Raw genomic sequence first — 23,295 nt, 5'->3', positions numbered from 1 at the left:
CGCCTCTTTTCTGGGCGTATTATTCTTCTTTTTCTTCTTTTTTTTCGTCTAATGCATACCCCATCAGTGCAGCAATGCTTATTCAATACCGCCAGCAGATGGAGACACTGGGGGATAATTTTCTAAGGATTTATACTGATTTTTCCTGTCTGAATTTGTCGCACAGAAAGTTGCAGGCCAAATATGTGTGACATTTCTGCGACTTTAGCTTCTAGAGCATTTTTACAACATTATACATAGGTGCTGAATACATAAAAAGCGACTGTTCAGCGACAGACAAGTCGCATCGGCTGAAAGTAGGCCAGAATGTCAGTCCATGTTGGAGCAGGTTTAGATACAGTCTAAAGCATAGATCTCAAAGTCTGTGCACAGAATTTAGCAAGGGCCTCGCACCTTCTGATGCATCAGGTAGGTGCACAATAGCATAGCCTAACCCTCTGTACTTTGGTCTATATTGATGCGGGACATAGACAGCCAGCTGATGACCAATCCATTAGTGCAATGGATGGCTGGAAGCATTTGTCTTTGCCTTTGCAATACCACAGAAGCAATGCATGGTCAATGTACAGCAATGACACACCTGTGTGAACAGCCAGGAGACCCCCCCCCCCCCATGTTATGTTACATAGTTACATAGTTAGTACGGTCGAAAAAAGACATATGTCCATCACGTTCAACCAGGGAATTAAGGGGTAGGGGTGTGGCGCGATATTGGGGAAGGGATGAGATTTTATATTTCTTCATAAGCATTAATCTTATTTTGTCAATTAGGAACATTCAGCACCCACCCGCTATCAAGGCAGCTGCCTATCATGTCATGCCCTACCTGCACAGGTGTGCTGGCTACTCAAATGATCCAATTAAGGAGGCCATTTAGTCAGCAGCAGCAGAAGTCCTGTGCCTGGACGCTCCAACAGGGGCCAGACACAAGCAGAAGCAGAAGCAGCAGAAGCAGCAGCAGCACCACCTTTTGTTTATTGGCTGCAGCAGCAGCAAGGCCCACAGGGCTGGCTAGCTGGCTAGCCAGCAAGCAGGTAGCAATGAAAGTAGGAATCTTTCTTTTTAACCCTGTAAGGGGGTGGTGCACTGTACCCGAAGATACTGCCATATCGGGTCAATGCATAGGGCGACGGAAGCAAGCTTCGAAATCGGCCCCCGTTCTCAAAAATCCATTTAATATATGGTCCCCAGATAGGGGACGTATCAGATATTAAACTGATAAGAACAGATACTACACTTGATCTTAGCCAAAAGGCCGAGAAGCGATAACCGTGAAAGGGGCGGGCCCAACAAGGTCCCCTTCATGGGCACTATCACTGCTTGCTGTCAGGGAGGCTGCCAGACAATTTTCCATGCACACTCTGGGCTGGGGGGCAGTCAACCACCAGTACACACAGCAGAACCTAAACCCATACCATTATTGCTAAGCAGCAAGACAGGGGCCCATTGCACTCCCACGGGGCCTTTTTAAATGCAATCCATAACCCGGATTTGCCAGGAACCCTTCTTACTCCTCCTACTTGCATGTGACACTGGGCTTAGGATCTGCATAGGAAACACACACACAAGCACACACCTACCTTTGTTGCCTGCAGATGCCTCCTTGGCTGTCCCCAAACGGTATCAAACCAACACCCACGGGAAGCTGTAAGCATAGAGGACATGCCTGCACCCCATTGGACTTACCTGTGTGGGTTAAATCCGGGTTATTTGACAACCTATGGCGGTGATGGTTCTGCTCAGGCAGAGCAGTGCTGATGCTCCTCATAAAGCTGTCGCTGCTGTGAAGGTTCTAGGTGACATCACAAATCCCTTTGGTTACATACACAACAAAGCTGGGTTGTTGTTGTTTACACTCTGCAAGGCCTGTGGAAGTGAGTGACATCATAGCACTGTAGTTCTGAGGGTTCAAGATGGATGCAACAATCTCCTGTTGCTTCTATGAAGGCCGTAATAGACGACATCACCAAACAGCTCCATAGTCACATACACAGCAAAGGAGAGATGTTGTTTACACCTAGTGATGTCAGTGGTATTGAGTGACATCACAGCACAGTGCTAAGGCTCCTGGGCCTGGACACAGCAGCGGCTGCAATATCTCAACGGAGAATACGTTTATATCTATGTGTGTGTGTGCGCATATATATATATATATATATATATATATATATATATATATATATATATATTTCTCCGCCGAAATCACTTTTAAACCCATTTCCACCTTTTTTTCCCTTCTCTTCCTCTTACTTTTTTTTCACGTTTTTTTACGTTTTTCTCCTTTTCGCCTCTTTTCTGGGCGTATTATTCTTCTTTTTCTTCTTTTTTTTCGTCTAATGCATACCCCATCAGTGCAGCAATGCTTATTCAATACCGCCAGCAGATGGAGACACTGGGGGATAATTTTCTAAGGATTTATACTGATTTTTCCGTCTGAATTTGTCGCACAGAAAGTTGCAGGCCAAATATGTGTGACATTTCTGCGACTTTAGCTTCTAGAGCATTTTTACAACATTATACATAGGTGCTGAATACATAAAAAGCGACTGTTCAGCGACAGACAAGTCGCATCGGCTGAAAGTAGGCCAGAATGTCAGTCCATGTTGGAGCAGGTTTAGATACAGTCTAAAGCATAGATCTCAAAGTCTGTGCACAGAATTTAGCAAGGGCCTCGCACCTTCTGATGCATCAGGTAGGTGCACAATAGCATAGCCTAACCCTCTGTACTTTGGTCTATATTGATGCGGGACATAGACAGCCAGCTGATGACCAATCCATTAGTGCAATGGATGGCTGGAAGCATTTGTCTTTGCCTTTGCAATACCACAGAAGCAATGCATGGTCAATGTACAGCAATGACACACCTGTGTGAACAGCCAGGAGACCCCCCCCCCCCCCCCCATGTTATGTTACATAGTTACATAGTTAGTACGGTCGAAAAAAGACATATGTCCATCACGTTCAACCAGGGAATTAAGGGGTAGGGGTGTGGCGCGATATTGGGGAAGGGATGAGATTTTATATTTCTTCATAAGCATTAATCTTATTTTGTCAATTAGGAACATTCAGCACCCACCCGCTATCAAGGCAGCTGCCTATCATGTCATGCCCTACCTGCACAGGTGTGCTGGCTACTCAAATGATCCAATTAAGGAGGCCATTTAGTCAGCAGCAGCAGAAGTCCTGTGCCTGGACGCTCCAACAGGGGCCAGACACAAGCAGAAGCAGAAGCAGCAGAAGCAGCAGCAGCACCACCTATTGTTTATTGGCTGCAGCAGCAGCAAGGCCCACAGGGCTGGCTAGCTGGCTAGCCAGCAAGCAGGTAGCAATGAAAGTAGGAATCTTTCTTTTTAACCCTGTAAGGGGGTGGTGCACTGTACCCGAAGATACTGCCATATCGGGTCAATGCATAGGGCGACGGAAGCAAGCTTCGAAATCGGCCCCCGTTCTCAAAAATCCATTTAATATATGGTCCCCAGATAGGGGACGTATCAGATATTAAACTGATAAGAACAGATACTACACTTGATCTTAGCCAAAAGGCCGAGAAGCGATAACCGTAAAAGGGGCGGGCCCAACAAGGTCCCCTTCATGGGCACTATCACTGCTTGCTGTCAGGGAGGCTGCCAGACAATTTTCCATGCACACTCTGGGCTGGGGGGCAGTCAACCACCAGTACACACAGCAGAACCTAAACCCATACCATTATTGCTAAGCAGCAAGACAGGGGCCCATTGCACTCCCACGGGGCCTTTTTAAATGCAATCCATAACCCGGATTTGCCAGGAACCCTTCTTACTCCTCCTACTTGCATGTGACACTGGGCTTAGGATCTGCATAGGAAACACACACACAAGCACACACCTACCTTTGTTGCCTGCAGATGCCTCCTTGGCTGTCCCCAAACGGTATCAAACCAACACCCACGGGAAGCTGTAAGCATAGAGGACATGCCTGCACCCCATTGGACTTACCTGTGTGGGTTAAATCCGGGTTATTTGACAACCTATGGCGGTGATGGTTCTGCTCAGGCAGAGCAGTGCTGATGCTCCTCATAAAGCTGTCGCTGCTGTGAAGGTTCTAGGTGACATCACAAATCCCTTTGGTTACATACACAACAAAGCTGGGTTGTTGTTGTTTACACTCTGCAAGGCCTGTGGAAGTGAGTGACATCATAGCACTGTAGTTCTGAGGGTTCAAGATGGATGCAACAATCTCCTGTTGCTTCTATGAAGGCCGTAATAGACGACATCACCAAACAGCTCCATAGTCACATACACAGCAAAGGAGAGATGTTGTTTACACCTAGTGATGTCAGTGGTATTGAGTGACATCACAGCACAGTGCTAAGGCTCCTGGGCCTGGACACAGCAGCGGCTGCAATATCTCAACGGAGAATACGTTTATATCTATGTGTGTGTGTGCGCATATATATATATATATATATATATATATATATATATATATATATATATATATATTTCTCCGCCGAAATCACTTTTAAACCCATTTCCACCTTTTTTTCCCTTCTCTTCCTCTTACTTTTTTTTCACGTTTTTTTACGTTTTTCTCCTTTTCGCCTCTTTTCTGGGTGTATTATTCTTCTTTTTCTTCTTTTTTTTCGTCTAATGCATACCCCATCAGTGCAGCAATGCTTATTCAATACCGCCAGCAGATGGAGACACTGGGGGATAATTTTCTAAGGATTTATACTGATTTTTCCTGTCTGAATTTGTCGCACAGAAAGTTGCAGGCCAAATATGTGTGACATTTCTGCGACTTTAGCTTCTAGAGCATTTTTACAACATTATACATAGGTGCTGAATACATAAAAAGCGACTGTTCAGCGACAGACAAGTCGCATCGGCTGAAAGTAGGCCAGAATGTCAGTCCATGTTGGAGCAGGTTTAGATACAGTCTAAAGCATAGATCTCAAAGTCTGTGCACAGAATTTAGCAAGGGCCTCGCACCTTCTGATGCATCAGGTAGGTGCACAATAGCATAGCCTAACCCTCTGTACTTTGGTCTATATTGATGCGGGACATAGACAGCCAGCTGATGACCAATCCATTAGTGCAATGGATGGGTGGAAGCATTTGTCTTTGCCTTTGCAATACCACAGAAGCAATGCATGGTCAATGTACAGCAATGACACACCTGTGTGAACAGCCAGGAGACCCCCCCCCCCATGTTATGTTACATAGTTACATAGTTAGTACGGTCGAAAAAAGACATATGTCCATCACGTTCAACCAGGGAATTAAGGGGTAGGGGTGTGGCGCGATATTGGGGAAGGGATGAGATTTTATATTTCTTCATAAGCATTAATCTTATTTTGTCAATTAGGAACATTCAGCACCCACCCGCTATCAAGGCAGCTGCCTATCATGTCATGCCCTACCTGCACAGGTGTGCTGGCTACTCAAATGATCCAATTAAGGAGGCCATTTAGTCAGCAGCAGCAGAAGTCCTGTGCCTGGACGCTCCAACAGGGGCCAGACACAAGCAGAAGCAGAAGCAGCAGAAGCAGCAGCAGCACCACCTTTTGTTTTTTGGCTGCAGCAGCAGCAAGGCCCACAGGGCTGGCTAGCTGGCTAGCCAGCAAGCAGGTAGCAATGAAAGTAGGAATCTTTCTTTTTAACCCTGTAAGGGGGTGGTGCACTGTACCCGAAGATACTGCCATATCGGGTCAATGCATAGGGCGACGGAAGCAAGCTTCGAAATCGGCCCCCGTTCTCAAAAATCCATTTAATATATGGTCCCCAGATAGGGGACGTATCAGATATTAAACTGATAAGAACAGATACTACACTTGATCTTAGCCAAAAGGCCGAGAAGCGATAACCGTGAAAGGGGCGGGCCCAACAAGGTCCCCTTCATGGGCACTATCACTGCTTGCTGTCAGGGAGGCTGCCAGACAATTTTCCATGCACACTCTGGGCTGGGGGGCAGTCAACCACCAGTACACACAGCAGAACCTAAACCCATACCATTATTGCTAAGCAGCAAGACAGGGGCCCATTGCACTCCCACGGGGCCTTTTTAAATGCAATCCATAACCCGGATTTGCCAGGAACCCTTCTTACTCCTCCTACTTGCATGTGACACTGGGCTTAGGATCTGCATAGGAAACACACACACAAGCACACACCTACCTTTGTTGCCTGCAGATGCCTCCTTGGCTGTCCCCAAACGGTATCAAACCAACACCCACGGGAAGCTGTAAGCATAGAGGACATGCCTGCACCCCATTGGACTTACCTGTGTGGGTTAAATCCGGGTTATTTGACAACCTATGGCGGTGATGGTTCTGCTCAGGCAGAGCAGTGCTGATGCTCCTCATAAAGCTGTCGCTGCTGTGAAGGTTCTAGGTGACATCACAAATCCCTTTGGTTACATACACAACAAAGCTGGGTTGTTGTTGTTTACACTCTGCAAGGCCTGTGGAAGTGAGTGACATCATAGCACTGTAGTTCTGAGGGTTCAAGATGGATGCAACAATCTCCTGTTGCTTCTATGAAGGCCGTAATAGACGACATCACCAAACAGCTCCATAGTCACATACACAGCAAAGGAGAGATGTTGTTTACACCTAGTGATGTCAGTGGTATTGAGTGACATCACAGCACAGTGCTAAGGCTCCTGGGCCTGGACACAGCAGCGGCTGCAATATCTCAACGGAGAATACGTTTATATCTATGTGTGTGTGTGCGCATATATATATATATATATATATATATATATATATATATATATATTTCTCCGCCGAAATCACTTTTAAACCCATTTCCACCTTTTTTTCCCTTCTCTTCCTCTTACTTTTTTTTCACGTTTTTTTACGTTTTTTCTCCTTTTCGCCTCTTTTCTGGGCGTATTATTCTTCTTTTTCTTCTTTTTTTTCGTCTAATGCATACCCCATCAGTGCAGCAATGCTTATTCAATACCGCCAGCAGATGGAGACACTGGGGGATAATTTTCTAAGGATTTATACTGATTTTTCCTGTCTGAATTTGTCGCACAGAAAGTTGCAGGCCAAATATGTGTGACATTTCTGCGACTTTAGCTTCTAGAGCATTTTTACAACATTATACATAGGTGCTGAATACATAAAAAGCGACTGTTCAGCGACAGACAAGTCGCATCGGCTGAAAGTAGGCCAGAATGTCAGTCCATGTTGGAGCAGGTTTAGATACAGTCTAAAGCATAGATCTCAAAGTCTGTGCACAGAATTTAGCAAGGGCCTCGCACCTTCTGATGCATCAGGTAGGTGCACAATAGCATAGCCTAACCCTCTGTACTTTGGTCTATATTGATGCGGGACATAGACAGCAGCTGATGACCAATCCATTAGTGCAATGGATGGCTGGAAGCATTTGTCTTTGCCTTTGCAATACCACAGAAGCAATGCATGGTCAATGTACAGCAATGACACACCTGTGTGAACAGCCAGGAGACCCCCCCCCCCATGTTATGTTACATAGTTACATAGTTAGTACGGTCGAAAAAAGACATATGTCCATCACGTTCAACCAGGGAATTAAGGGGTAGGGGTGTGGCGCGATATTGGGGAAGGGATGAGATTTTATATTTCTTCATAAGCATTAATCTTATTTTGTCAATTAGGAACATTCAGCACCCACCCGCTATCAAGGCAGCTGCCTATCATGTCATGCCCTACCTGCACAGGTGTGCTGGCTACTCAAATGATCCAATTAAGGAGGCCATTTAGTCAGCAGCAGCAGAAGTCCTGTGCCTGGACGCTCCAACAGGGGCCAGACACAAGCAGAAGCAGAAGCAGCAGAAGCAGCAGCAGCACCACCTTTTGTTTTTTGGCTGCAGCAGCAGCAAGGCCCACAGGGCTGGCTAGCTGGCTAGCCAGCAAGCAGGTAGCAATGAAAGTAGGAATCTTTCTTTTTAACCCTGTAAGGGGGTGGTGCACTGTACCCGAAGATACTGCCATATCGGGTCAATGCATAGGGCGACGGAAGCAAGCTTCGAAATCGGCCCCCGTTCTCAAAAATCCATTTAATATATGGTCCCCAGATAGGGGACGTATCAGATATTAAACTGATAAGAACAGATACTACACTTGATCTTAGCCAAAAGGCCGAGAAGCGATAACCGTGAAAGGGGCGGGCCCAACAAGGTCCCCTTCATGGGCACTATCACTGCTTGCTGTCAGGGAGGCTGCCAGACAATTTTCCATGCACACTCTGGGCTGGGGGGCAGTCAACCACCAGTACACACAGCAGAACCTAAACCCATACCATTATTGCTAAGCAGCAAGACAGGGGCCCATTGCACTCCCACGGGGCCTTTTTAAATGCAATCCATAACCCGGATTTGCCAGGAACCCTTCTTACTCCTCCTACTTGCATGTGACACTGGGCTTAGGATCTGCATAGGAAACACACACACAAGCACACACCTACCTTTGTTGCCTGCAGATGCCTCCTTGGCTGTCCCCAAACGGTATCAAACCAACACCCACGGGAAGCTGTAAGCATAGAGGACATGCCTGCACCCCATTGGACTTACCTGTGTGGGTTAAATCCGGGTTATTTGACAACCTATGGCGGTGATGGTTCTGCTCAGGCAGAGCAGTGCTGATGCTCCTCATAAAGCTGTCGCTGCTGTGAAGGTTCTAGGTGACATCACAAATCCCTTTGGTTACATACACAACAAAGCTGGGTTGTTGTTGTTTACACTCTGCAAGGCCTGTGGAAGTGAGTGACATCATAGCACTGTAGTTCTGAGGGTTCAAGATGGATGCAACAATCTCCTGTTGCTTCTATGAAGGCCGTAATAGACGACATCACCAAACAGCTCCATAGTCACATACACAGCAAAGGAGAGATGTTGTTTACACCTAGTGATGTCAGTGGTATTGAGTGACATCACAGCACAGTGCTAAGGCTCCTGGGCCTGGACACAGCAGCGGCTGCAATATCTCAACGGAGAATACGTTTATATCTATGTGTGTGTGTGCGCATATATATATATATATATATATATATATATATATATATATATATTTCTCCGCCGAAATCACTTTTAAACCCATTTCCACCTTTTTTTCCCTTCTCTTCCTCTTACTTTTTTTTCACGTTTTTTTACGTTTTTCTCCTTTTCGCCTCTTTTCTGGGCGTATTATTCTTCTTTTTCTTCTTTTTTTTCGTCTAATGCATACCCCATCAGTGCAGCAATGCTTATTCAATACCGCCAGCAGATGGAGACACTGGGGGATAATTTTCTAAGGATTTATACTGATTTTTCCTGTCTGAATTTGTCGCACAGAAAGTTGCAGGCCAAATATGTGTGACATTTCTGCGACTTTAGCTTCTAGAGCATTTTTACAACATTATACATAGGTGCTGAATACATAAAAAGCGACTGTTCAGCGACAGACAAGTCGCATCGGCTGAAAGTAGGCCAGAATGTCAGTCCATGTTGGAGCAGGTTTAGATACAGTCTAAAGCATAGATCTCAAAGTCTGTGCACAGAATTTAGCAAGGGCCTCGCACCTTCTGATGCATCAGGTAGGTGCACAATAGCATAGCCTAACCCTCTGTACTTTGGTCTATATTGATGCGGGACATAGACAGCCAGCTGATGACCAATCCATTAGTGCAATGGATGGCTGGAAGCATTTGTCTTTGCCTTTGCAATACCACAGAAGCAATGCATGGTCAATGTACAGCAATGACACACCTGTGTGAACAGCCAGGAGACCCCCCCCCCCCCATGTTATGTTACATAGTTACATAGTTAGTACGGTCGAAAAAAGACATATGTCCATCACGTTCAACCAGGGAATTAAGGGGTAGGGGTGTGGCGCGATATTGGGGAAGGGATGAGATTTTATATTTCTTCATAAGCATTAATCTTATTTTGTCAATTAGGAACATTCAGCACCCACCCGCTATCAAGGCAGCTGCCTATCATGTCATGCCCTACCTGCACAGGTGTGCTGGCTACTCAAATGATCCAATTAAGGAGGCCATTTAGTCAGCAGCAGCAGAAGTCCTGTGCCTGGACGCTCCAACAGGGGCCAGACACAAGCAGAAGCAGAAGCAGCAGAAGCAGCAGCAGCACCACCTTTTGTTTTTTGGCTGCAGCAGCAGCAAGGCCCACAGGGCTGGCTAGCTGGCTAGCCAGCAAGCAGGTAGCAATGAAAGTAGGAATCTTTCTTTTTAACCCTGTAAGGGGGTGGTGCACTGTACCCGAAGATACTGCCATATCGGGTCAATGCATAGGGCGACGGAAGCAAGCTTCGAAATCGGCCCCCGTTCTCAAAAATCCATTTAATATATGGTCCCCAGATAGGGGACGTATCAGATATTAAACTGATAAGAACAGATACTACACTTGATCTTAGCCAAAAGGCCGAGAAGCGATAACCGTGAAAGGGGCGGGCCCAACAAGGTCCCCTTCATGGGCACTATCACTGCTTGCTGTCAGGGAGGCTGCCAGACAATTTTCCATGCACACTCTGGGCTGGGGGGCAGTCAACCACCAGTACACACAGCAGAACCTAAACCCATACCATTATTGCTAAGCAGCAAGACAGGGGCCCATTGCACTCCCACGGGGCCTTTTTAAATGCAATCCATAACCCGGATTTGCCAGGAACCCTTCTTACTCCTCCTACTTGCATGTGACACTGGGCTTAGGATCTGCATAGGAAACACACACACAAGCACACACCTACCTTTGTTGCCTGCAGATGCCTCCTTGGCTGTCCCCAAACGGTATCAAACCAACACCCACGGGAAGCTGTAAGCATAGAGGACATGCCTGCACCCCATTGGACTTACCTGTGTGGGTTAAATCCGGGTTATTTGACAACCTATGGCGGTGATGGTTCTGCTCAGGCAGAGCAGTGCTGATGCTCCTCATAAAGCTGTCGCTGCTGTGAAGGTTCTAGGTGACATCACAAATCCCTTTGGTTACATACACAACAAAGCTGGGTTGTTGTTGTTTACACTCTGCAAGGCCTGTGGAAGTGAGTGACATCATAGCACTGTAGTTCTGAGGGTTCAAGATGGATGCAACAATCTCCTGTTGCTTCTATGAAGGCCGTAATAGACGACATCACCAAACAGCTCCATAGTCACATACACAGCAAAGGAGAGATGTTGTTTACACCTAGTGATGTCAGTGGTATTGAGTGACATCACAGCACAGTGCTAAGGCTCCTGGGCCTGGACACAGCAGCGGCTGCAATATCTCAACGGAGAATACGTTTATATCTATGTGTGTGTGTGCGCATATATATATATATATATATATATATATATATATATATATATATATATATTTCTCCGCCGAAATCACTTTTAAACCCATTTCCACCTTTTTTTCCCTTCTCTTCCTCTTACTTTTTTTTCACGTTTTTTTACGTTTTTCTCCTTTTCGCCTCTTTTCTGGGCGTATTATTCTTCTTTTTCTTCTTTTTTTTCGTCTAATGCATACCCCATCAGTGCAGCAATGCTTATTCAATACCGCCAGCAGATGGAGACACTGGGGGATAATTTTCTAAGGATTTATACTGATTTTTCCTGTCTGAATTTGTCGCACAGAAAGTTGCAGGCCAAATATGTGTGACATTTCTGCGACTTTAGCTTCTAGAGCATTTTTACAACATTATACATAGGTGCTGAATACATAAAAAGCGACTGTTCAGCGACAGACAAGTCGCATCGGCTGAAAGTAGGCCAGAATGTCAGTCCATGTTGGAGCAGGTTTAGATACAGTCTAAAGCATAGATCTCAAAGTCTGTGCACAGAATTTAGCAAGGGCCTCGCACCTTCTGATGCATCAGGTAGGTGCACAATAGCATAGCCTAACCCTCTGTACTTTGGTCTATATTGATGCGGGACATAGACAGCCAGCTGATGACCAATCCATTAGTGCAATGGATGGCTGGAAGCATTTGTCTTTGCCTTTGCAATACCACAGAAGCAATGCATGGTCAATGTACAGCAATGACACACCTGTGTGAACAGCCAGGAGACCCCCCCCCCCCATGTTATGTTACATAGTTACATAGTTAGTACGGTCGAAAAAAGACATATGTCCATCACGTTCAACCAGGGAATTAAGGGGTAGGGGTGTGGCGCGATATTGGGGAAGGGATGAGATTTTATATTTCTTCATAAGCATTAATCTTATTTTGTCAATTAGGAACATTCAGCACCCACCCGCTATCAAGGCAGCTGCCTATCATGTCATGCCCTACCTGCACAGGTGTGCTGGCTACTCAAATGATCCAATTAAGGAGGCCATTTAGTCAGCAGCAGCAGAAGTCCTGTGCCTGGACGCTCCAACAGGGGCCAGACACAAGCAGAAGCAGAAGCAGCAGAAGCAGCAGCAGCACCACCTTTTGTTTTTTGGCTGCAGCAGCAGCAAGGCCCACAGGGCTGGCTAGCTGGCTAGCCAGCAAGCAGGTAGCAATGAAAGTAGGAATCTTTCTTTTTAACCCTGTAAGGGGGTGGTGCACTGTACCCGAAGATACTGCCATATCGGGTCAATGCATAGGGCGACGGAAGCAAGCTTCGAAATCGGCCCCCGTTCTCAAAAATCCATTTAATATATGGTCCCCAGATAGGGGACGTATCAGATATTAAACTGATAAGAACAGATACTACACTTGATCTTAGCCAAAAGGCCGAGAAGCGATAACCGTGAAAGGGGCGGGCCCAACAAGGTCCCCTTCATGGGCACTATCACTGCTTGCTGTCAGGGAGGCTGCCAGACAATTTTCCATGCACACTCTGGGCTGGGGGGCAGTCAACCACCAGTACACACAGCAGAACCTAAACCCATACCATTATTGCTAAGCAGCAAGACAGGGGCCCATTGCACTCCCACGGGGCCTTTTTAAATGCAATCCATAACCCGGATTTGCCAGGAACCCTTCTTACTCCTCCTACTTGCATGTGACACTGGGCTTAGGATCTGCATAGGAAACACACACACAAGCACACACCTACCTTTGTTGCCTGCAGATGCCTCCTTGGCTGTCCCCAAACGGTATCAAACCAACACCCACGGGAAGCTGTAAGCATAGAGGACATGCCTGCACCCCATTGGACTTACCTGTGTGGGTTAAATCCGGGTTATTTGACAACCTATGGCGGTGATGGTTCTGCTCAGGCAGAGCAGTGCTGATGCTCCTCATAAAGCTGTCGCTGCTGTGAAGGTTCTAGGTGACATCACAAATCCCTTTGGTTACATACACAACAAAGCTGGGTTGTTGTTGTTTACACTCTGCAAGGCCTGTGGAAGTGAGTGACATCATAGCACTGTAGTTCTGAGGGTTCAAGATGGATGCAACAATCTCCTGTTGCTTCTATGAAGGCCGTAATAGACGACATCACCAAACAGCTCCATAGTCACATACACAGCAAAGGAGAGATGTTGTTTACACCTAGTGATGTCAGTGGTATTGAGTGACATCACAGCACAGTGCTAAGGCTCCTGGGCCTGGACACAGCAGCGGCTGCAATATCTCAACGGAGAATACGTTTATATCTATGTGTGTGTGTGCGCATATATATATATATATATATATATATATATATATATATATATATATTTCTCCGCCGAAATCACTTTTAAACCCATTTCCACCTTTTTTTCCCTTCTCTTCCTCTTACTTTTTTTTCACGTTTTTTTACGTTTTTCTCCTTTTCGCCTCTTTTCTGGGCGTATTATTCTTCTTTTTCTTCTTTTTTTTCGTCTAATGCATACCCCATCAGTGCAGCAATGCTTATTCAATACCGCCAGCAGATGGAGACACTGGGGGATAATTTTCTAAGGATTTATACTGATTTTTCCTGTCTGAATTTGTCGCACAGAAAGTTGCAGGCCAAATATGTGTGACATTTCTGCGACTTTAGCTTCTAGAGCATTTTTACAACATTATACATAGGTGCTGAATACATAAAAAGCGACTGTTCAGCGACAGACAAGTCGCATCGGCTGAAAGTAGGCCAGAATGTCAGTCCATGTTGGAGCAGGTTTAGATACAGTCTAAAGCACAGATCTCAAAGTCTGTGCACAGAATTTAGCAAGGGCCTCGCACCTTCTGATGCATCAGGTAGGTGCACAATAGCATAGCCTAACCCTCTGTACTTTGGTCTATATTGATGCGGGACATAGACAGCCAGCTGATGACCAATCCATTAGTGCAATGGATGGCTGGAAGCATTTGTCTTTGCCTTTGCAATACCACAGAAGCAATGCATGGTCAATGTACAGCAATGACACACCTGTGTGAACAGCCAGGAGACCCCCCCCCATGTTATGTTACATAGTTACATAGTTAGTACGGTCGAAAAAAGACATATGTCCATCACGTTCAACCAGGGAATTAAGGGGTAGGGGTGTGGCGCGATATTGGGGAAGGGATGAGATTTTATATTTCTTCATAAGCATTAATCTTATTTTGTCAATTAGGAACATTCAGCACCCACCCGCTATCAAGGCAGCTGCCTATCATGTCATGCCCTACCTGCACAGGTGTGCTGGCTACTCAAATGATCCAATTAAGGAGGCCATTTAGTCAGCAGCAGCAGAAGTCCTGTGCCTGGACGCTCCAACAGGGGCCAGACACAAGCAGAAGCAGAAGCAGCAGAAGAAGCAGCAGCAGCACCACCTTTTGTTTTTTGGCTGCAGCAGCAGCAAGGCCCACAGGGCTGGCTAGCTGGCTAGCCAGCAAGCAGGTAGCAATGAAAGTAGGAATCTTTCTTTTTAACCCTGTAAGGGGGTGGTGCACTGTACCCGAAGATACTGCCATATCGGGTCAATGCATAGGGCGACGGAAGCAAGCTTCGAAATCGGCCCCCGTTCTCAAAAATCCATTTAATATATGGTCCCCAGATAGGGGACGTATCAGATATTAAACTGATAAGAACAGATTTTTTTTTTTTTATTTGCCCTCAGAACTCACTCAGAGTTCCAAGATCTTATTAGAAACTCAATTATTGTGTTCATCCTTGGGTAACATAATTTAATTTCTTTTCTTAAACACCAAATGAAATAAAAAGAAACATTTTAAAATCAATACATAAAGAAAAACCCATAAAATAACTAAACCATACCTTACTTTCTAATTAACAAATCTCCATTAGAAAGTCATTCCCTCCCTCCAAGCATACACCGTTAGGAAATCAATCAAACCTAGACTGATATTCCCTCTAGTCACATCACTCTTGGCTTGAGATGCCAACCAGGCTGGAATTTTATACGCTTCAATGAAACGATTCATATCCGCCTTAAAAGAAAAATAAACTTTGTCCCGCACCTCCTCCTCCCGTGACTTAAATCTTGCTTTTAGCTCAATCATTTCTTTATCAAATGTCCGTCTTTCTGTTTCTGACAGATTCTCCAATAAACTTCCAAGCACACCACCATATTGTGACGGCACAAACTCTTCCACCTCTTTCTTTTTCTTCTGTTCCGCTGCTCTTCTTATTGGAACCTGTTCTAGCTCAGGCTCTTTTGCTTCAACTACTTCCTCTCGGCTTCTTTTAACCGCCTCTTTTTTCCCAACCTTTTTCTTGGGACAAGAGCCAAGAAGATGGCCCTCATTCCCACACAGATGGCACTTCTTCTTCTTCTCACAATTCTCCGCCTCATGACCTTCCTCTTGGCACTTGAAGCACCACAGGAAGGTACATACGTCCTTACTATGGCCATACTGCTTACACTTACGGCAAAACTCTTGCATGCCGGAGAAAAACAAGTCACCGTTTACCGTTCCAATTTTAAACCGCCCTGGCGGGACTATTAGCTTACCATCCACCGTTTCTTTAAATTTTACTTCAAACTTCCATTTGGTAGTCCATAATCCAAACTGGTTCAAAATCTTACCTTTGGGCAATACATTATCACAAAATCTTAACAGGAAAGTAACAATGTCTTCTTCTGGTGTATATGGGCTGTACATTCTTACAGTCACCAGTCTTTCTCTGCGAGGGAAGTGTGGAATTATCCCCACTCCCTCCAGGACCGAACTTCCTTTCCTTTGCTGAAAACGGCTCCAGAATACATCATAGTCCTCTTCTGACATAAGCACAACATCATAGTATCCACTCTTTGGAAATTCCAGCATGGAAAGAATTTGTTCCTTCCTGATCTCCAAGAGCTTGAACAAAACATCCTCGACCACGAATACCAGGCCTCTCTCCTTTTTCCGCACATCCTGCAAGGAAATCCGCACTCCATTTCGTAATCTTGCGAAGGATGGTACACCCTCAGAAGCAGATCCACGATCTTCAGCCATCTCCAACGTATCCAGGCACCTCCCCCACGCAAGCAGGTAGGTGGGTGTGGATCGCCTCCCGTTGTCTGGGGACTAGGCCGGCTCCCTAATAGCAGCAGGAGGGTGAAGTCCCTCCGTTAAGAAGGACGATCCCCCCAGGCAAAGGAGCCGGGTACCCCAGACACCCTCTGGCCAGACCAAGCGAGCAGAACTACACTTGATCTTAGCCAAAAGGCCGAGAAGCGATAACCGTGAAAGGGGCGGGCCCAACAAGGTCCCCTTCATGGGCACTATCACTGCTTGCTGTCAGGGAGGCTGCCAGACAATTTTCCATGCACACTCTGGGCTGGGGGGCAGTCAACCACCAGTACACACAGCAGAACCTAAACCCATACCATTATTGCTAAGCAGCAAGACAGGGGCCCATTGCACTCCCACGGGGCCTTTTTAAATGCAATCCATAACCCGGATTTGCCAGGAACCCTTCTTACTCCTCCTACTTGCATGTGACACTGGGCTTAGGATCTGCATAGGAAACACACACACAAGCACACACCTACCTTTGTTGCCTGCAGATGCCTCCTTGGCTGTCCCCAAACGGTATCAAACCAACACCCACGGGAAGCTGTAAGCATAGAGGACATGCCTGCACCCCATTGGACTTACCTGTGTGGGTTAAATCCGGGTTATTTGACAACCTATGGCGGTGATGGTTCTGCTCAGGCAGAGCAGTGCTGATGCTCCTCATAAAGCTGTCGCTGCTGTGAAGGTTCTAGGTGACATCACAAATCCCTTTGGTTACATACACAACAAAGCTGGGTTGTTGTTGTTTACACTCTGCAAGGCCTGTGGAAGTGAGTGACATCATAGCACTGTAGTTCTGAGGGTTCAAGATGGATGCAACAATCTCCTGTTGCTTCTATGAAGGCCGTAATAGACGACATCACCAAACAGCTCCATAGTCACATACACAGCAAAGGAGAGATGTTGTTTACACCTAGTGATGTCAGTGGTATTGAGTGACATCACAGCACAGTGCTAAGGCTCCTGGGCCTGGACACAGCAGCGGCTGCAATATCTCAACGGAGAATACGTTTATATCTATGTGTGTGTGTGCGCATATATATATATATATATATATATATATATATATATATATATATATTTCTCCGCCGAAATCACTTTTAAACCCATTTCCACCTTTTTTTCCCTTCTCTTCCTCTTACTTTTTTTTCACGTTTTTTTACGTTTTTCTCCTTTTCGCCTCTTTTCTGGGCGTATTATTCTTCTTTTTCTTCTTTTTTTTCGTCTAATGCATACCCCATCAGTGCAGCAATGCTTATTCAATACCGCCAGCAGATGGAGACACTGGGGGATAATTTTCTAAGGATTTATACTGATTTTTCCTGTCTGAATTTGTCGCACAGAAAGTTGCAGGCCAAATATGTGTGACATTTCTGCGACTTTAGCTTCTAGAGCATTTTTACAACATTATACATAGGTGCTGAATACATAAAAAGCGACTGTTCAGCGACAGACAAGTCGCATCGGCTGAAAGTAGGCCAGAATGTCAGTCCATGTTGGAGCAGGTTTAGATACAGTCTAAAGCATAGATCTCAAAGTCTGTGCACAGAATTTAGCAAGGGCCTCGCACCTTCTGATGCATCAGGTAGGTGCACAATAGCATAGCCTAACCCTCTGTACTTTGGTCTATATTGATGCGGGACATAGACAGCCAGCTGATGACCAATCCATTAGTGCAATGGATGGCTGGAAGCATTTGTCTTTGCCTTTGCAATACCACAGAAGCAATGCATGGTCAATGTACAGCAATGACACACCTGTGTGAACAGCCAGGAGACCCCCCCCCCATGTTATGTTACATAGTTACATAGTTAGTACGGTCGAAAAAAGACATATGTCCATCACGTTCAACCAGGGAATTAAGGGGTAGGGGTGTGGCGCGATATTGGGGAAGGGATGAGATTTTATATTTCTTCATAAGCATTAATCTTATTTTGTCAATTAGGAACATTCAGCACCCACCCGCTATCAAGGCAGCTGCCTATCATGTCATGCCCTACCTGCACAGGTGTGCTGGCTACTCAAATGATCCAATTAAGGAGGCCATTTAGTCAGCAGCAGCAGAAGTCCTGTGCCTGGACGCTCCAACAGGGGCCAGACACAAGCAGAAGCAGAAGCAGCAGAAGAAGCAGCAGCAGCACCACCTTTTGTTTTTTGGCTGCAGCAGCAGCAAGGCCCACAGGGCTGGCTAGCTGGCTAGCCAGCAAGCAGGTAGCAATGAAAGTAGGAATCTTTCTTTTTAACCCTGTAAGGGGGTGGTGCACTGTACCCGAAGATACTGCCATATCGGGTCAATGCATAGGGCGACGGAAGCAAGCTTCGAAATCGGCCCCCGTTCTCAAAAATCCATTTAATATATGGTCCCCAGATAGGGGACGTATCAGATATTAAACTGATAAGAACAGATACTACACTTGATCTTAGCCAAAAGGCCGAGAAGCGATAACCGTGAAAGGGGCGGGCCCAACAAGGTCCCCTTCATGGGCACTATCACTGCTTGCTGTCAGGGAGGCTGCCAGACAATTTTCCATGCACACTCTGGGCTGGGGGGCAGTCAACCACCAGTACACACAGCAGAACCTAAACCCATACCATTATTGCTAAGCAGCAAGACAGGGGCCCATTGCACTCCCACGGGGCCTTTTTAAATGCAATCCATAACCCGGATTTGCCAGGAACCCTTCTTACTCCTCCTACTTGCATGTGACACTGGGCTTAGGATCTGCATAGGAAACACACACACAAGCACACACCTACCTTTGTTGCCTGCAGATGCCTCCTTGGCTGTCCCCAAACGGTATCAAACCAACACCCACGGGAAGCTGTAAGCATAGAGGACATGCCTGCACCCCATTGGACTTACCTGTGTGGGTTAAATCCGGGTTATTTGACAACCTATGGCGGTGATGGTTCTGCTCAGGCAGAGCAGTGCTGATGCTCCTCATAAAGCTGTCGCTGCTGTGAAGGTTCTAGGTGACATCACAAATCCCTTTGGTTACATACACAACAAAGCTGGGTTGTTGTTGTTTACACTCTGCAAGGCCTGTGGAAGTGAGTGACATCATAGCACTGTAGTTCTGAGGGTTCAAGATGGATGCAACAATCTCCTGTTGCTTCTATGAAGGCCGTAATAGACGACATCACCAAACAGCTCCATAGTCACATACACAGCAAAGGAGAGATGTTGTTTACACCTAGTGATGTCAGTGGTATTGAGTGACATCACAGCACAGTGCTAAGGCTCCTGGGCCTGGACACAGCAGCGGCTGCAATATCTCAACGGAGAATACGTTTATATCTATGTGTGTGTGTGCGCATATATATATATATATATATATATATATATATATATATATATATATATATATTTCTCCGCCGAAATCACTTTTAAACCCATTTCCACCTTTTTTTCCCTTCTCTTCCTCTTACTTTTTTTTCACGTTTTTTTACGTTTTTCTCCTTTTCGCCTCTTTTCTGGGCGTATTATTCTTCTTTTTCTTCTTTTTTTTCGTCTAATGCATACCCCATCAGTGCAGCAATGCTTATTCAATACCGCCAGCAGATGGAGACACTGGGGGATAATTTTCTAAGGATTTATACTGATTTTTCCTGTCTGAATTTGTCGCACAGAAAGTTGCAGGCCAAATATGTGTGACATTTCTGCGACTTTAGCTTCTAGAGCATTTTTACAACATTATACATAGGTGCTGAATACATAAAAAGCGACTGTTCAGCGACAGACAAGTCGCATCGGCTGAAAGTAGGCCAGAATGTCAGTCCATGTTGGAGCAGGTTTAGATACAGTCTAAAGCACAGATCTCAAAGTCTGTGCACAGAATTTAGCAAGGGCCTCGCACCTTCTGATGCATCAGGTAGGTGCACAATAGCATAGCCTAACCCTCTGTACTTTGGTCTATATTGATGCGGGACATAGACAGCCAGCTGATGACCAATCCATTAGTGCAATGGATGGCTGGAAGCATTTGTCTTTGCCTTTGCAATACCACAGAAGCAATGCATGGTCAATGTACAGCAATGACACACCTGTGTGAACAGCCAGGAGACCCCCCCCCATGTTATGTTACATAGTTACATAGTTAGTACGGTCGAAAAAAGACATATGTCCATCACGTTCAACCAGGGAATTAAGGGGTAGGGGTGTGGCGCGATATTGGGGAAGGGATGAGATTTTATATTTCTTCATAAGCATTAATCTTATTTTGTCAATTAGGAACATTCAGCACCCACCCGCTATCAAGGCAGCTGCCTATCATGTCATGCCCTACCTGCACAGGTGTGCTGGCTACTCAAATGATCCAATTAAGGAGGCCATTTAGTCAGCAGCAGCAGAAGTCCTGTGCCTGGACGCTCCAACAGGGGCCAGACACAAGCAGAAGCAGAAGCAGCAGAAGAAGCAGCAGCAGCACCACCTTTTGTTTTTTGGCTGCAGCAGCAGCAAGGCCCACAGGGCTGGCTAGCTGGCTAGCCAGCAAGCAGGTAGCAATGAAAGTAGGAATCTTTCTTTTTAACCCTGTAAGGGGGTGGTGCACTGTACCCGAAGATACTGCCATATCGGGTCAATGCATAGGGCGACGGAAGCAAGCTTCGAAATCGGCCCCCGTTCTCAAAAATCCATTTAATATATGGTCCCCAGATAGGGGACGTATCAGATATTAAACTGATAAGAACAGATTTTTTTTTTTTTATTTGCCCTCAGAACTCACTCAGAGTTCCAAGATCTTATTAGAAACTCAATTATTGTGTTCATCCTTGGGTAACATAATTTAATTTCTTTTCTTAAACACCAAATGAAATAAAAAGAAACATTTTAAAATCAATACATAAAGAAAAACCCATAAAATAACTAAACCATACCTTACTTTCTAATTAACAAATCTCCATTAGAAAGTCATTCCCTTCCTCCAAGCATACACCGTTAGGAAATCAATCAAACCTAGACTGATATTCCCTCTAGTCACATCACTCTTGGCTTGAGATGCCAACCAGGCTGGAATTTTATACGCTTCAATGAAACGATTCATATCCGCCTTAAAAGAAAAATAAACTTTGTCCCGCACCTCCTCCTCCCGTGACTTAAATCTTGCTTTTAGCTCAATCATTTCTTTATCAAATGTCCGTCTTTCTGTTTCTGACAGATTCTCCAATAAACTTCCAAGCACACCACCATATTGTGACGGCACAAACTCTTCCACCTCTTTCTTTTTCTTCTGTTCCGCTGCTCTTCTTATTGGAACCTGTTCTAGCTCAGGCTCTTTTGCTTCAACTACTTCCTCTCGGCTTCTTTTAACCGCCTCTTTTTTCCCAACCTTTTTCTTGGGACAAGAGCCAAGAAGATGGCCCTCATTCCCACACAGATGGCACTTCTTCTTCTTCTCACAATTCTCCGCCTCATGACCTTCCTCTTGGCACTTGAAGCACCACAGGAAGGTACATACGTCCTTACTATGGCCATACTGCTTACACTTACGGCAAAACTCTTGCATGCCGGAGAAAAACAAGTCACCGTTTACCGTTCCAATTTTAAACCGCCCTGGCGGGACTATTAGCTTACCATCCACCGTTTCTTTAAATTTTACTTCAAACTTCCATTTGGTAGTCCATAATCCAAACTGGTTCAAAATCTTACCTTTGGGCAATACATTATCACAAAATCTTAACAGGAAAGTAACAATGTCTTCTTCTGGTGTATATGGGCTGTACATTCTTACAGTCACCAGTCTTTCTCTGCGAGGGAAGTGTGGAATTATCCCCACTCCCTCCAGGACCGAACTTCCTTTCCTTTGCTGAAAACGGCTCCAGAATACATCATAGTCCTCTTCTGACATAAGCACAACATCATAGTATCCACTCTTTGGAAATTCCAGCATGGAAAGAATTTGTTCCTTCCTGATCTCCAAGAGCTTGAACAAAACATCCTCGACCACGAATACCAGGCCTCTCTCCTTTTTCCGCACATCCTGCAAGGAAATCCGCACTCCATTTCGTAATCTTGCGAAGGATGGTACACCCTCAGAAGCAGATCCACGATCTTCAGCCATCTCCAACGTATCCAGGCACCTCCCCCACGCAAGCAGGTAGGTGGGTGTGGATCGCCTCCCGTTGTCTGGGGACTAGGCCGGCTCCCTAATAGCAGCAGGAGGGTGAAGTCCCTCCGTTAAGAAGGACGATCCCCCCAGGCAAAGGAGCCGGGTACCCCAGACACCCTCTGGCCAGACCAAGCGAGCAGAACTACACTTGATCTTAGCCAAAAGGCCGAGAAGCGATAACCGTGAAAGGGGCGGGCCCAACAAGGTCCCCTTCATGGGCACTATCACTGCTTGCTGTCAGGGAGGCTGCCAGACAATTTTCCATGCACACTCTGGGCTGGGGGGCAGTCAACCACCAGTACACACAGCAGAACCTAAACCCATACCATTATTGCTAAGCAGCAAGACAGGGGCCCATTGCACTCCCACGGGGCCTTTTTAAATGCAATCCATAACCCGGATTTGCCAGGAACCCTTCTTACTCCTCCTACTTGCATGTGACACTGGGCTTAGGATCTGCATAGGAAACACACACACAAGCACACACCTACCTTTGTTGCCTGCAGATGCCTCCTTGGCTGTCCCCAAACGGTATCAAACCAACACCCACGGGAAGCTGTAAGCATAGAGGACATGCCTGCACCCCATTGGACTTACCTGTGTGGGTTAAATCCGGGTTATTTGACAACCTATGGCGGTGATGGTTCTGCTCAGGCAGAGCAGTGCTGATGCTCCTCATAAAGCTGTCGCTGCTGTGAAGGTTCTAGGTGACATCACAAATCCCTTTGGTTACATACACAACAAAGCTGGGTTGTTGTTGTTTACACTCTGCAAGGCCTGTGGAAGTGAGTGACATCATAGCACTGTAGTTCTGAGGGTTCAAGATGGATGCAA

General features: G+C 45.8%; 7 non-coding genes and 2 pseudogenes across 7 annotated transcripts; all 9 read right to left on the bottom strand.

Annotated features, from left to right (window-relative positions):
- Positions 1-1,076: 1,076 nt before the first annotated feature.
- Positions 1,077-1,267, bottom strand: LOC130314291 (U2 spliceosomal RNA). Its single transcript, XR_008862018.1, has one exon. It is a non-coding gene; the product is annotated as a U2 spliceosomal RNA (small nuclear RNA).
- A 2,097-nt stretch (positions 1,268-3,364) lies between these two features.
- On the bottom strand, positions 3,365-3,555 carry LOC130314290 (U2 spliceosomal RNA). Its single transcript, XR_008862017.1, has one exon. It is a non-coding gene; the product is annotated as a U2 spliceosomal RNA (small nuclear RNA).
- A 2,096-nt stretch (positions 3,556-5,651) lies between these two features.
- LOC130314289 (U2 spliceosomal RNA) lies at positions 5,652-5,842 on the bottom strand. Its single transcript, XR_008862016.1, has one exon. It is a non-coding gene; the product is annotated as a U2 spliceosomal RNA (small nuclear RNA).
- A 2,086-nt stretch (positions 5,843-7,928) lies between these two features.
- Positions 7,929-8,119, bottom strand: LOC130314288 (U2 spliceosomal RNA). The gene has a single exon (XR_008862015.1). It is a non-coding gene; the product is annotated as a U2 spliceosomal RNA (small nuclear RNA).
- Positions 8,120-10,207: 2,088 nt separating this feature from the next.
- On the bottom strand, positions 10,208-10,398 carry LOC130314287 (U2 spliceosomal RNA). Its single transcript, XR_008862014.1, has one exon. It is a non-coding gene; the product is annotated as a U2 spliceosomal RNA (small nuclear RNA).
- Positions 10,399-12,491: 2,093 nt separating this feature from the next.
- Positions 12,492-12,682, bottom strand: LOC130314285 (U2 spliceosomal RNA). The gene has a single exon (XR_008862012.1). It is a non-coding gene; the product is annotated as a U2 spliceosomal RNA (small nuclear RNA).
- A 2,089-nt stretch (positions 12,683-14,771) lies between these two features.
- On the bottom strand, positions 14,772-14,973 carry LOC130314316 (U2 spliceosomal RNA; annotated as a pseudogene).
- Positions 14,974-18,607: 3,634 nt separating this feature from the next.
- LOC130314284 (U2 spliceosomal RNA) lies at positions 18,608-18,798 on the bottom strand. The gene has a single exon (XR_008862011.1). It is a non-coding gene; the product is annotated as a U2 spliceosomal RNA (small nuclear RNA).
- Positions 18,799-20,893: 2,095 nt separating this feature from the next.
- On the bottom strand, positions 20,894-21,095 carry LOC130314315 (U2 spliceosomal RNA; annotated as a pseudogene).
- Positions 21,096-23,295: the final 2,200 nt, after the last annotated feature.

This window comes from Hyla sarda, unplaced genomic scaffold, assembly GCF_029499605.1.
Source record: "Hyla sarda isolate aHylSar1 unplaced genomic scaffold, aHylSar1.hap1 scaffold_181, whole genome shotgun sequence".
Lineage (NCBI taxonomy): Eukaryota > Metazoa > Chordata > Amphibia > Anura > Hylidae > Hyla > Hyla sarda.
Note: the sequence above shows the minus strand (reverse complement) of the source record. Positions and strands in the feature narration are given on the sequence as shown.